The sequence below is a fragment of the Fistularia commersonii genome, chromosome 21, assembly GCF_037954325.1.
Source record: "Fistularia commersonii isolate RoL2024-O1a breed Wild chromosome 21, RoL_Fcom_v1.0, whole genome shotgun sequence".
Lineage (NCBI taxonomy): Eukaryota > Metazoa > Chordata > Actinopteri > Syngnathiformes > Fistulariidae > Fistularia > Fistularia commersonii.
Window position 1 is genome coordinate 7,546,765 of NC_141304.1, and position 10,203 is coordinate 7,556,967.

Below are 10,203 nucleotides of genomic sequence, written 5' to 3' on the forward strand. Positions count from 1 at the left end.
AAACACGCCAATATACACAGGGCTTAGTGAACATATACTAAACATGATTTATTGTTTTGAAATGCGTATGAAACTAGACTGAAGGTCAATCAATATATCTGTTAGAAAATGAGCAAAGGTTCTTAATATGGGATTGTCTGTTTTATAGAAAGTCCACTTGAGGGTCAAGAATGAATGTTTTATGTATTCAAGGCAATTGATATGATAGTGCAGACTTCACTAGACATCTTAGTAAGGGCAAAAGAGGTGATGAAAAAGCATTGGGCAGGATTGGTATTCAGCAAAGCGATGCAGAGGGACAAATGGTAATCGACTTTGCGAGAGGGATGGGAAATGGCTGGAGTCAATATTTTCATCCAGATGGGGCAGGCGAATATGGTTACTTCTTATAGAAGTTTAGGAGCACACGGGTAGACTAGCACTTGTTTAGATGACGTGATCTAAAGGCAATCAGCAACTGCAAAGTAGTGGTAGGTGAGAGTGGAGCCAGACAGCCTAAGATGGTGTTTTTTTGGAAGACTCTGCTGGCAAGGAAGATGGGGAGGACAAAGTGGTGGAACCTGAAAAAGGGTGTTGGAATATTTTCATGGAGGAGTTGAGACATGCCCTGGTTGGTGAAGGGGAGCTTTCAGATGACTGGACAACTGCAGCGAAATGTGATCGAGGAGACAGAGGTAGGAGAGAACTTGTTGTGACATCGTGAAGAAAAGTAGATACGGAGACCTGGTGGTGGGATGAGGGAGTGAAGGAGTGAATACAGAGAAAGAGTTGGCAGGGAAGGGATGATCAGACGAACACCGCATGTTAGATGGTCTGGACAAGTGCAGAGAGTGAATATATTGGTTGAAGGATACTAAGGTTGCCCTGCAGGAGGCCGAGGCGGATCAAAGAAAAGATTTACGGATGGGGTGAAAGAGGACATTGAGTAATTAGCGGCTTGGAGGGAAGAGGATGCAGACGATACAGTTGCATGGAGGTAGATGATTGATGAAAGAAGACAATTGATAATCTGAATACTCCATTACATTACCAACCTTAAAAAAGAAGCAGGATGAGGTTCAAATATAGCACTATGTTTTGAGATAGATGAGCATTAATCCGTCTCAGTGATCATTATCGGCCATGTTAAACAGTCTACATGGCTTTCTGCATAGAAGCCACTCACACAGAAGATTTTTGGTTATTTTCTATGGATGGTCAAAGTATAAGACAAGGGGACAAGAACATAAAGTGTATGTGTGCACAGCTCAAGGGTTCCCTGTTCTGTGTGTTTGTAAACCCAAAAAGATGATTGTCCACTAAGATTCAAACACAGCAGCATGCAAGTTGGTTTCACAAAGCAAACAAACTGATCAAACATTGAAACACACGTGAGGCAATATCAACTGAAACCTTGAAAACACACACTGTCAAGGAGTGTGTACTTAGCATGTAAAAGGTAATGACTATCTCTGTCTGCCTCTGCCTTCCAACCTGCTCGACTAGTTTAGGCCTAGTGGGACTAGGAGTGCTCTGTGTATCTTGTCCTTCACGCAAAGGCGGTAGGACTCTCCACAAACACTCAACCAAAATTGGATTCTGGCTGTGGTGATAAAGATTTGGGACAATTATTCAATGATATTAGAAAATTATATTCTATTGAGCAATAATGTTGCATTTCTTCTCCAGAGGAAACTACGCCAAGATTTTCAAATATTAGATGAGTCCACTATTTATTTATATGTCATTATCATCTTGCTTAAAATATTATATACAGATTTTTAACCAACAACTCTGTGGTAATGTGGAATTCCAACCAAGATGCTGTGATAATAAAGCAAAAAAGGTGTGACAACCACAGATAACCTTGAGAAGAACGTGATAAAATTATGTCAATTCTGAGAAACTACATGATGAGAAAGAGAAGATGGGCTAACTGCTATGTGAGCTATACTAACTATAATAAATGTTTATTTTGAATTGTTATTGTCCCTACATTGGTACCATCAATTGTTATCACATTCTAATGACTGTGTGATGGCAAAATGGTTTGAAAAACATTACTCGGATGAAGGACAGACAGATAAATAGACAGACAGACAAGCAGGAAGGCAACGGGGAGACACAGACAAATAGAAGTGTGAAAGAAAGTTTTCTCATCTACCAAAATGAAGACCTCTATTCATCCAAGGCTTACGCACTTGTAATTTAAAGGCACGTCCAGCAGACAGAAACATCTGCATGCATAAGAAACCCACCTGCTTCATTTGGGAATCGGTGCATAATTATCCTCCAGTCTAATCACCATTGAAATGTAATGCGGAGGTCAGAGTGTGTCCACCCGTTTCAACAGAACTGCATACCTCATTAACAGCTAAGCAGCAGCAACAATTCTTAATCAGAGCATTTTCCGTGGCCTTCGTCCAGAGAAGCCATATTCAGCTTCAGCTATTTCACTTCACCATGCCTGCAACATTAGTCAGGCTGTAAATATCAGTGAGCAGAAGAATTTCCTTGCCAGCAATAAACGTGGTATTAGTACCGAGGGTTTTTTTCATAAATCCGGTCTTTTTCTAATCCTGTTTTAGTTCATGTTTCTAGTATTTATGCTCACTTAGCACTGAGGTAAGACCCAAGCAAATGCATTTCTTACATAACGCATTTAATGTCCATCCATCAATAATATATTCATCCTCCTGCACAACTGTAAGGCTCTCATAAATGAATGCAACATCGAAAGAAAACAATAGTTGTGGGCTTGATTCTATGGGAAAGCTAAAAAAAAATAGCTCAATAACCAACCACAAAGACATGAGAACTACAAAAACAACTTTACCTTAAACATCACCCCTGATTCACTGGAAAAAGAAAAAGGATGCTTAATGGGTTTCACCAGGAAACAATATGAGGAGTCCAATCTGAGAGAGGCAAAGAGCAGCATTTGAAAGGAAGCAGAGGGGATTCATATAGGCATACAAATAGAAAAAGGGAAAGATGGACAACCTGCTGACTCACTGGAATTATCAGACTGCTGCTACAGCTCGGGGTGAAACCACACCCCCCACCCCTATCTCCCACTCAGAGGGACAAACTGATGTCCCACATAAGCCATATAAAGTAATGCAACCCAAACAGAGCTGGGAAATAAAAATGTCTCGAGGCATAAATTGGCCTCACATTCTCGCTTCAAGCTTTCCAGAGCGCAGACTGAGTGATGCAATCTGAAAAAAAAAGGTTAATAAATCTCTAAAACTTGTGATTTAAATCCAAATCTAAAGCCAGGAATAAAAAGGAGAAGTGGTGCTCCAACTTTCTGTTATTCTCATTATTGATTCATTCCTTTATTAATTGATCAAGTATTCGGTCCATAAAATATTAACAAAGCTTACTATCTGTTTTTCCAGAGACAACCTAATGATATTCAGTTCCTCTTTTTTCTATTTAATTCAGTCTGCCTAGTCTTTGCAGATCATTGGGAGAGGGTGCTTGCTATGAGAAGGCCGAGAGTAATTTGACACATACTGAGGTAATTATACAAAAATCTAATTCAGTGCAAACGGATGGCAAAAGTACAGACCAAGGCCAGAAGACCACGCAGTGAGCGCTTGGCTAATTGTACTTTACAACATCTGAACAAAATGCGATCGCATATCAAAGATCCAGATCGGTTCAGATGACGTCCTGTTAAGCCAGAATTTCAGAACTGAAATAAAAAGAACGTGCCATAATTTAACTGATATCAACTGAAATTGTTTTGTTGCCTGAAAATACGTTGATGTTTTATAATCCCCTTAGGTATATGAATATAGAATTATGTTTCAGATATTTCATGTGGATAGTGTCATATTTAAGTGTATCATGTTATTTATTAGTCCTTGACATTTCCCAATACTGAGCACAACTGGATTTGAAATTGTTTTTACCATGTATTATAAATGAAAATCTAACAGCTTGTCCACATGATCTGAACACTACATGAAATTTTAATGCCTTTGGATATTTTGTAGGTTTCCAGTTGTTTCCATTCGATTTTACTCTACTTTTCTGTTCCAATCTAAATGTAACATCTGTGTTTTTGATCTTACACTGACACCTGTATGATGTTAACCTGATGCTACTTTTTTTGTTTATGTTGTTTTGGATTTTTTTTTTTTCCCCCCAACAACTCAACATTATTTAGTGCTGAAATTAGCTCAAGTACAAAATCTACTAGATGCTGCTCAAACACAACACTTGCAGCAGGTCTGGGGGAGCTCCATGGCAAAATCAATGGCTGGGAATCACCATCCATCACTGCAGCTTCAAACTTGAACCAACTAAACACTAAACATGTTGTCAGCTGCCCAACCATGAGCAACGTGCTCTCAGATCACTACTGCGCCACCATCAAGGGACTGAAAGGTCTGGTCCTTGGCCTTGTTTTCGGGCGATCTGACAACATCGGTCATGATCTTTGTACTCGTTTACGAGCGGAAAATTAAGTGATTTACCTTGGGGATCATACAGTGCCAACTGGTGGAAAACAAGCAGAAACATTCCCTCAACAGACTGATCAGTTTTAAGGAACCATTAGAACCTGAATGAGTCAGCTGATTCAGTGTGTGGTCTCCTTTATGCCTACTCATCCCATCTGCACATCTCCTTGTGGGAAATCTTGGATTAACTCACTGAGTGAAAACTATTTTCAGTATGTGTATGTTCAGGAGGTTTAGGAAAAATGCCACAATTGCTGAGATGAATAGTCAGTTTCATAGCTAACATACTCACAGCAGCCAAGTAACATGTCTGTGGAGGTTCTCAGAAATCCAGGTCGTCGTTAGTTCTTATCCAAATATTCTCGTCTTAGTCTTCTCTTCAAGGGGAGAGCATCAAGTCCAGAATAACTAACATTATAACTTTGAAATGTTTGCAGTACACATTACCTTTAAGTTTGAATTGAGTTGAAGCTAGGTTTAGCAATACAAGAATTGCGAATGGACTAAAACGGTCTATAAGTCCAAATGGTTTAACATGACATTTGCAAATTATATTGCAAGGGTAGTTGTTATATAGGGGGAAAAAAAAAAAATCACTCAACATGTAACACCTTATACAATACAAATAAGGGGCTTTTTCTTGACATAAGTGATTTCTATTCAACAACTTAACATCCATTCATCAATTCAATAATCTATACCACCTCTCCTGCACTCAATATTGGTGGGGTAGAACCCATTTATATATTTTATGTGCAAATTCCACACAGGAAGGACCCCTGTCGGGATCATACCGCGGATTTTCTTGCTGTGTGGCAGAAGTGCTCACCACTGCACCACTTAAAATTACTGATGAAGTTTTTCTGGAAGATATGAACAGGGGCTACGCTCGCTTTGGGGGGTACTTGGGACCAACAGACAAGCTGCGGTGCCAGATGGCGTCCCGTGTCATATCCATAAGTCATATCCTGCAAGTCAGCACTAATGTTTCTATGACTTTTGGAGTTTTTCACATGCATGAACATGTTATTTTAAGCAAGCCTGTATAGTTTGACCGGAACAGCTCATTAGGGAACTATCCTTAAAAATGTTTGCGCCACATGCTCGGGCCCATACTTCCTGAGGTTGAGAGGGCCGTGGCACATGGGCTTCATGCATTTTAATGAACGTTGTACTTGTTAAGTGCAACCTTGAACTTGAGATCACAAAGTGAAACCAGAAGATGTTCCACTCTGCACTTTAACAAGATTTTTTACAAGACTTCAGCAGATACAGCATCCCGATGAGGCTGCTGCTGAGGCTGTTGAGCATATAGCCGCTCTGATTATAGTTGGTGGATACAGTTATGGAAATATTGCATCATTCCCTCATGGGATATTTCAAAAAAGTTGCTAAAACGTAAGTAGAGAGAGTGGATAAAGTGCCTGTGCATCCTGGATAAACTGGCTGGAGCGTCTATTTTAATATATAATATGTATCTATGAACTGGTGTTTTTCGCATGTTTCAAGGTGCTCAAACACAAGCTAAATATTTTGTGAAGACAAGAAAGGCACATCTACACATTTAAAAAACAAACATTTGCCTCTGGATGGACGTATAAATTCCCCGATATGGAATCTGTTAACAAATGAAGTCCAGAATGATTTGTGGGGTCAAGAATACTGAAACACACACACTCAAATGAGTTTTTGATGTTCTTGTCTTGGTTAAGAGTTAAATTGAGAATTCGGGGATTAGGTTGGTATTTAGTAGAAGGTTTGGTTGGGACATTCAGATAAACAAATTAACTTTCCGAAGCCTCAAGTCAATATGGATTTAGGGTGACTTACTCACAGTTCACTTGATTCATTTACAAAGTATTCAACTGTATTGAATACGTACAGGAGGGAAAATTTTCACACATTTTCCTCAGGTTGCATGAATAAGAAACTTCAACAGTCAACAAAAAAAAAAAAAAGGCTGAAGGCAGTAGAAGACTATACTTTGTACATTGCACTCCACAAATCCAAAAGAGTTAGTTTCTAAAAAAAAAAGTTATCAAAAAACCAATAACAACATAAGACTTCAATGGCTTTCAAAGGATTGTGAAAGCCATTGCACCGGTTTTATCAGACCCACAGCTTATCTATCTGTATTCTTTCCTCCCTTAAATCTGACCGGAGCTTGCCAAATCAAAACTAACCTAACCTGACCCATCCGAATGTATCGTATCTTACTAAGCTCATGCTACTAATCCTTACCTGGCCTTTTCTACTTTACTAATCATAACATAATGTATCCGTACCCAACCTAATAACTGCATGTAAACCCATTTCACCGGTTATACCTAAACACCTGTGGTGTGCCTTCGAACCGGCATTGCCACAGGTGACCCTGACCGTTATGCAGCATATCATTTACTCTGCATTTAAACACAACAATTATTGTTGAAGATGTCATACACGGAAGCCAATAACTCGTCCCTTTTCCTACACAAAGCCAGTAAAAATCGGCAGGGTTAATTTTCAAATACGATGGGTCCCAACAAAAGAGAGACAGAGAGAGAGAGAGGATGCTTCATTGGGTGCCTCATATGCGCTCATTTGAATTTCAAATGGTGGCAGACAACATGCTGAGCTGTAAAATCCCAGCAGCACCCTCGGGAATCCGAATTAACAAACAGTCACCGGTGTGTACAGATGAGATGCAAGTGTTTGTGTATACGTGCACGTGCGCACGCACACACACCAGTCAGAAGCAAAAGTCATCTTTGATGTTGATGTTTCCGAACTCTGGGATCGCAAATTCATGTCCAGATACTGATGAGCAGCAGAGATGCTAGATGAGGTAATGGTTCACTGGCAGTTATTAGGAGAAGAAGGATCAGGGGAGGCAAGGCTGACACTGCAAACACACAAGTTACTGTTTGACACGGATGTCATGTGACAACTGAGGCTGAAAGTGTGTGCAGCCTAGAGGAAGAATATGATGAATTATCCTAAGCCCACCTGTACAGCAACACAGTAGGAGATCATTTTATGTATATCAAACACACCGAGCCAGGGTTTAACAAAGCATAAAATATGAAATGGACTTCTCAGTTGAAAAGTGACTAAGATGATTAAATGATCCTGATCCCAGTATATAAAGTTAGGTATTCCCAAATATAGGTCTAGTTTCTTGAAGTTGGATAAACTTGGAAACTTGTTGGTAGGAGCTTAATTTAACATTGGTTTTTTTCTTAGAAAGGCGGGTTCAAATCCATCCATTACAAATCCAACAGTTCTTGCTTATGTCTCTTGCCGTTTCCCAAATGTATTTTGTGGAGCTAACCAGGATGCATGGTTGTGTGTGCTTATAAGCCAGGATGCTCATTATTTCAAAGTTAAACACTGGTGGAGATAGACAATTAAAAAATAATCAAATTAAAATTCTGATTCCTCCTCTTCCCAAAAAAGGTGGTAGTGAATATCGCCTGGCCAAGGTATTTTTACCTTGACACAACTGTTACATGTTAACCCTCTAAAACTGCGGAAAATTAAGAGCTGTTGGCCTTGACTATACAAAAAATCTGCGAGGCTTCGCTCACCTTGTTAAGTTAACTGGAGGACATGGCTCAAAAAACAGCCTGTGCCATCACTGACATCTATTCTTTGGGGAGGAAAGCACATCTCCCCCAAAAAAATTCCAAATGTTAGACAGAAAGAAAAAAGAGATCAAGAACAGACCTGGTGTGTCGAGGGAAAATTAGAGTCCTACTTGCATTGCAATTCCTAAATTTGTGCCATCAGTCCAATGTGCTATGTAACTACCTGTATAATTGGTGTACCTTTTGGATACAGCCAATATTATGCTTCTTTACACGTTGCACCAGTACACTAACAGGATTTTATATGCCAAGAGGAACCACAATCAACGTGCGAAAAAAGTAATTAACAAGTGATATCAATTGAGGAAGTGAAATCAATCCCAGCGATGCAAAAAATGATTTATGCATCATTTAAGTCTCAAAGATGTCTACTTAACCTTCATCTTTGTGACCTGGAGGCTTTCTGTTTCTGTATCAATCTTGCGTTCACCAAATACTGGACCTGTATTGTCCTTCAGGTATTCATGCTCTCACAAATCTTTCCCTTTTAATAGACTGCCTCTATAAAATCAATTATTATACATCCAAAGAAAAGAACACTTTGTCAGTGAATGTGAAAACGCCACTTGAGTACCAAAAAAAATCAACATTCGTTGTTTCATTTAACCGGAAAGGGACAATGAGTCTGTAACATAAAAGTCATGTAATCTATTTCCTCTTTTAATCTGTCCATGCAGCGTCTCTCAGCAGCGTTATACTGAAAGATAATGGAAATCGTAAATGGAAATAATAAGACATTGGGAGCCACTACAAGAAGAAATAAGGAGGTGAGATTGTTAAGTAACAGAACATAAAGCATCCTGAAGGTGAAAGGTGAGGTCATTTCCATACCTGCCTGAGCACGCACATTAAAACAGGCAGAACTGCCTCACTTGCAGCCCCTTCAAGTCTCCAAAATATTCAAGTAAAGTTCCAAATGTGGACAGAATAATCGTTACATTGTGCAGAAAAAAAAAAAAAAAAAAAAAATGTTACCAGAATGTAGACTGACTTTGTGTGGGCAAAGCCAAGAGGTTGATAACAGGGTGTGAATAGCATTACTGTAAAAAAAAAAAAAAAAAATTCTAACCGCGCGTGTGTGCGTGCGTGTGCGTGATGGGTGTGTTTAAGGCGCGCACAAAAGCCAATGATAGATCTAGTTTGCTTTTGACAGGCTGGGACACAGAAAACCGAGGCAGCTGATCGGCGAAGCTGCGCACAACTCGCCTCGAACGCGAGGTGCCCGCAAACGCCAAATCCCCCCCCAGGCCGCGGTGCGTTCGAGGACGCACGGAAGCGGCGGCTTCGCCGGACGAACACCGGCCGGATTCGGTCGCCAACGTGACATATCCGCCCGATTCGTCAAGATCCTTGTCCGTAGAGGTCGGCTGGCAGGGCGCGATACACGCACCTTTAGTTATTATGGTCTGCCGAGCGTCGGCGGCGGTGGTTTTGGTGGCGGCGACCGCGGGAATTGACGCCTTTTCATTGCAGCAGCAGCTTGAAGAATGAAGAACTGAGCGACACGCCGACGCGCAAAAAAAAAAAAAAGGGACGGCGGGATCCCGGGACCGCGACGTGCAACAAATCGTTTGGAAAAAAAATAAAAATAAAAGAGACTGAATGCAAGAAAAGATCTTGAACTGACACGGGAAGGAGTTAAGCTTGTAACCTACCTTCCTTGTCAGACAGATATCCAGGGGACGAACATGGATGTTGCGCACCGGGGGAGGGGAGGGGGTGGGTGGGGGTGTGTGTGTGGGGGGGGTCAATCCAGCTTCTACCGCCCCTCCGTGTCCATTCCACGCGAGAATAAATAAATAAATATCTAAATACATAAATACATAAGCGACGAGGAGTGTGTCGGTGCTCGCCGGCTTGAAGCCCTAATGACAGGACGAGGAGGAGGAAAGAGAAAGAGGGAGGGACGCTGCTAGATGCAGGGGGAAGGAGGGAGGAAATCGAGCGCGCACGCACACACGCACACACATGCTTATATTCATCGTGGAGAATGCGTAAAGCTGCGTGTCATTTTTTCTTGCAAGACCTGTCAACAAGTCTCTCAAATCCGCAGCTACACGCGGGACGATGCCAGGAGGAGTGACATAATACACTCCCCGCCTCATTCCACAACAGCTGAT

General features: G+C 40.9%; 1 protein-coding gene across 9 annotated transcripts in view; it reads right to left on the bottom strand.

Annotated features, from left to right (window-relative positions):
- The window catches only part of LOC147222184 (band 4.1-like protein 1), a 93,811-nt gene extending 83,880 nt beyond the window's left edge, over positions 1 to 9,931 (bottom strand). For all 9 annotated transcript variants that reach the window (XM_086167723.1, XM_086167714.1, XM_086167718.1 and 6 more), the window contains exon 1: positions 9,739 to 9,931. The gene's annotated coding sequence lies outside the window, so the exon portion shown is untranslated. The remainder of the gene's footprint in view (positions 1 to 9,738) is intronic.
- Positions 9,932 to 10,203: the final 272 nt, after the last annotated feature.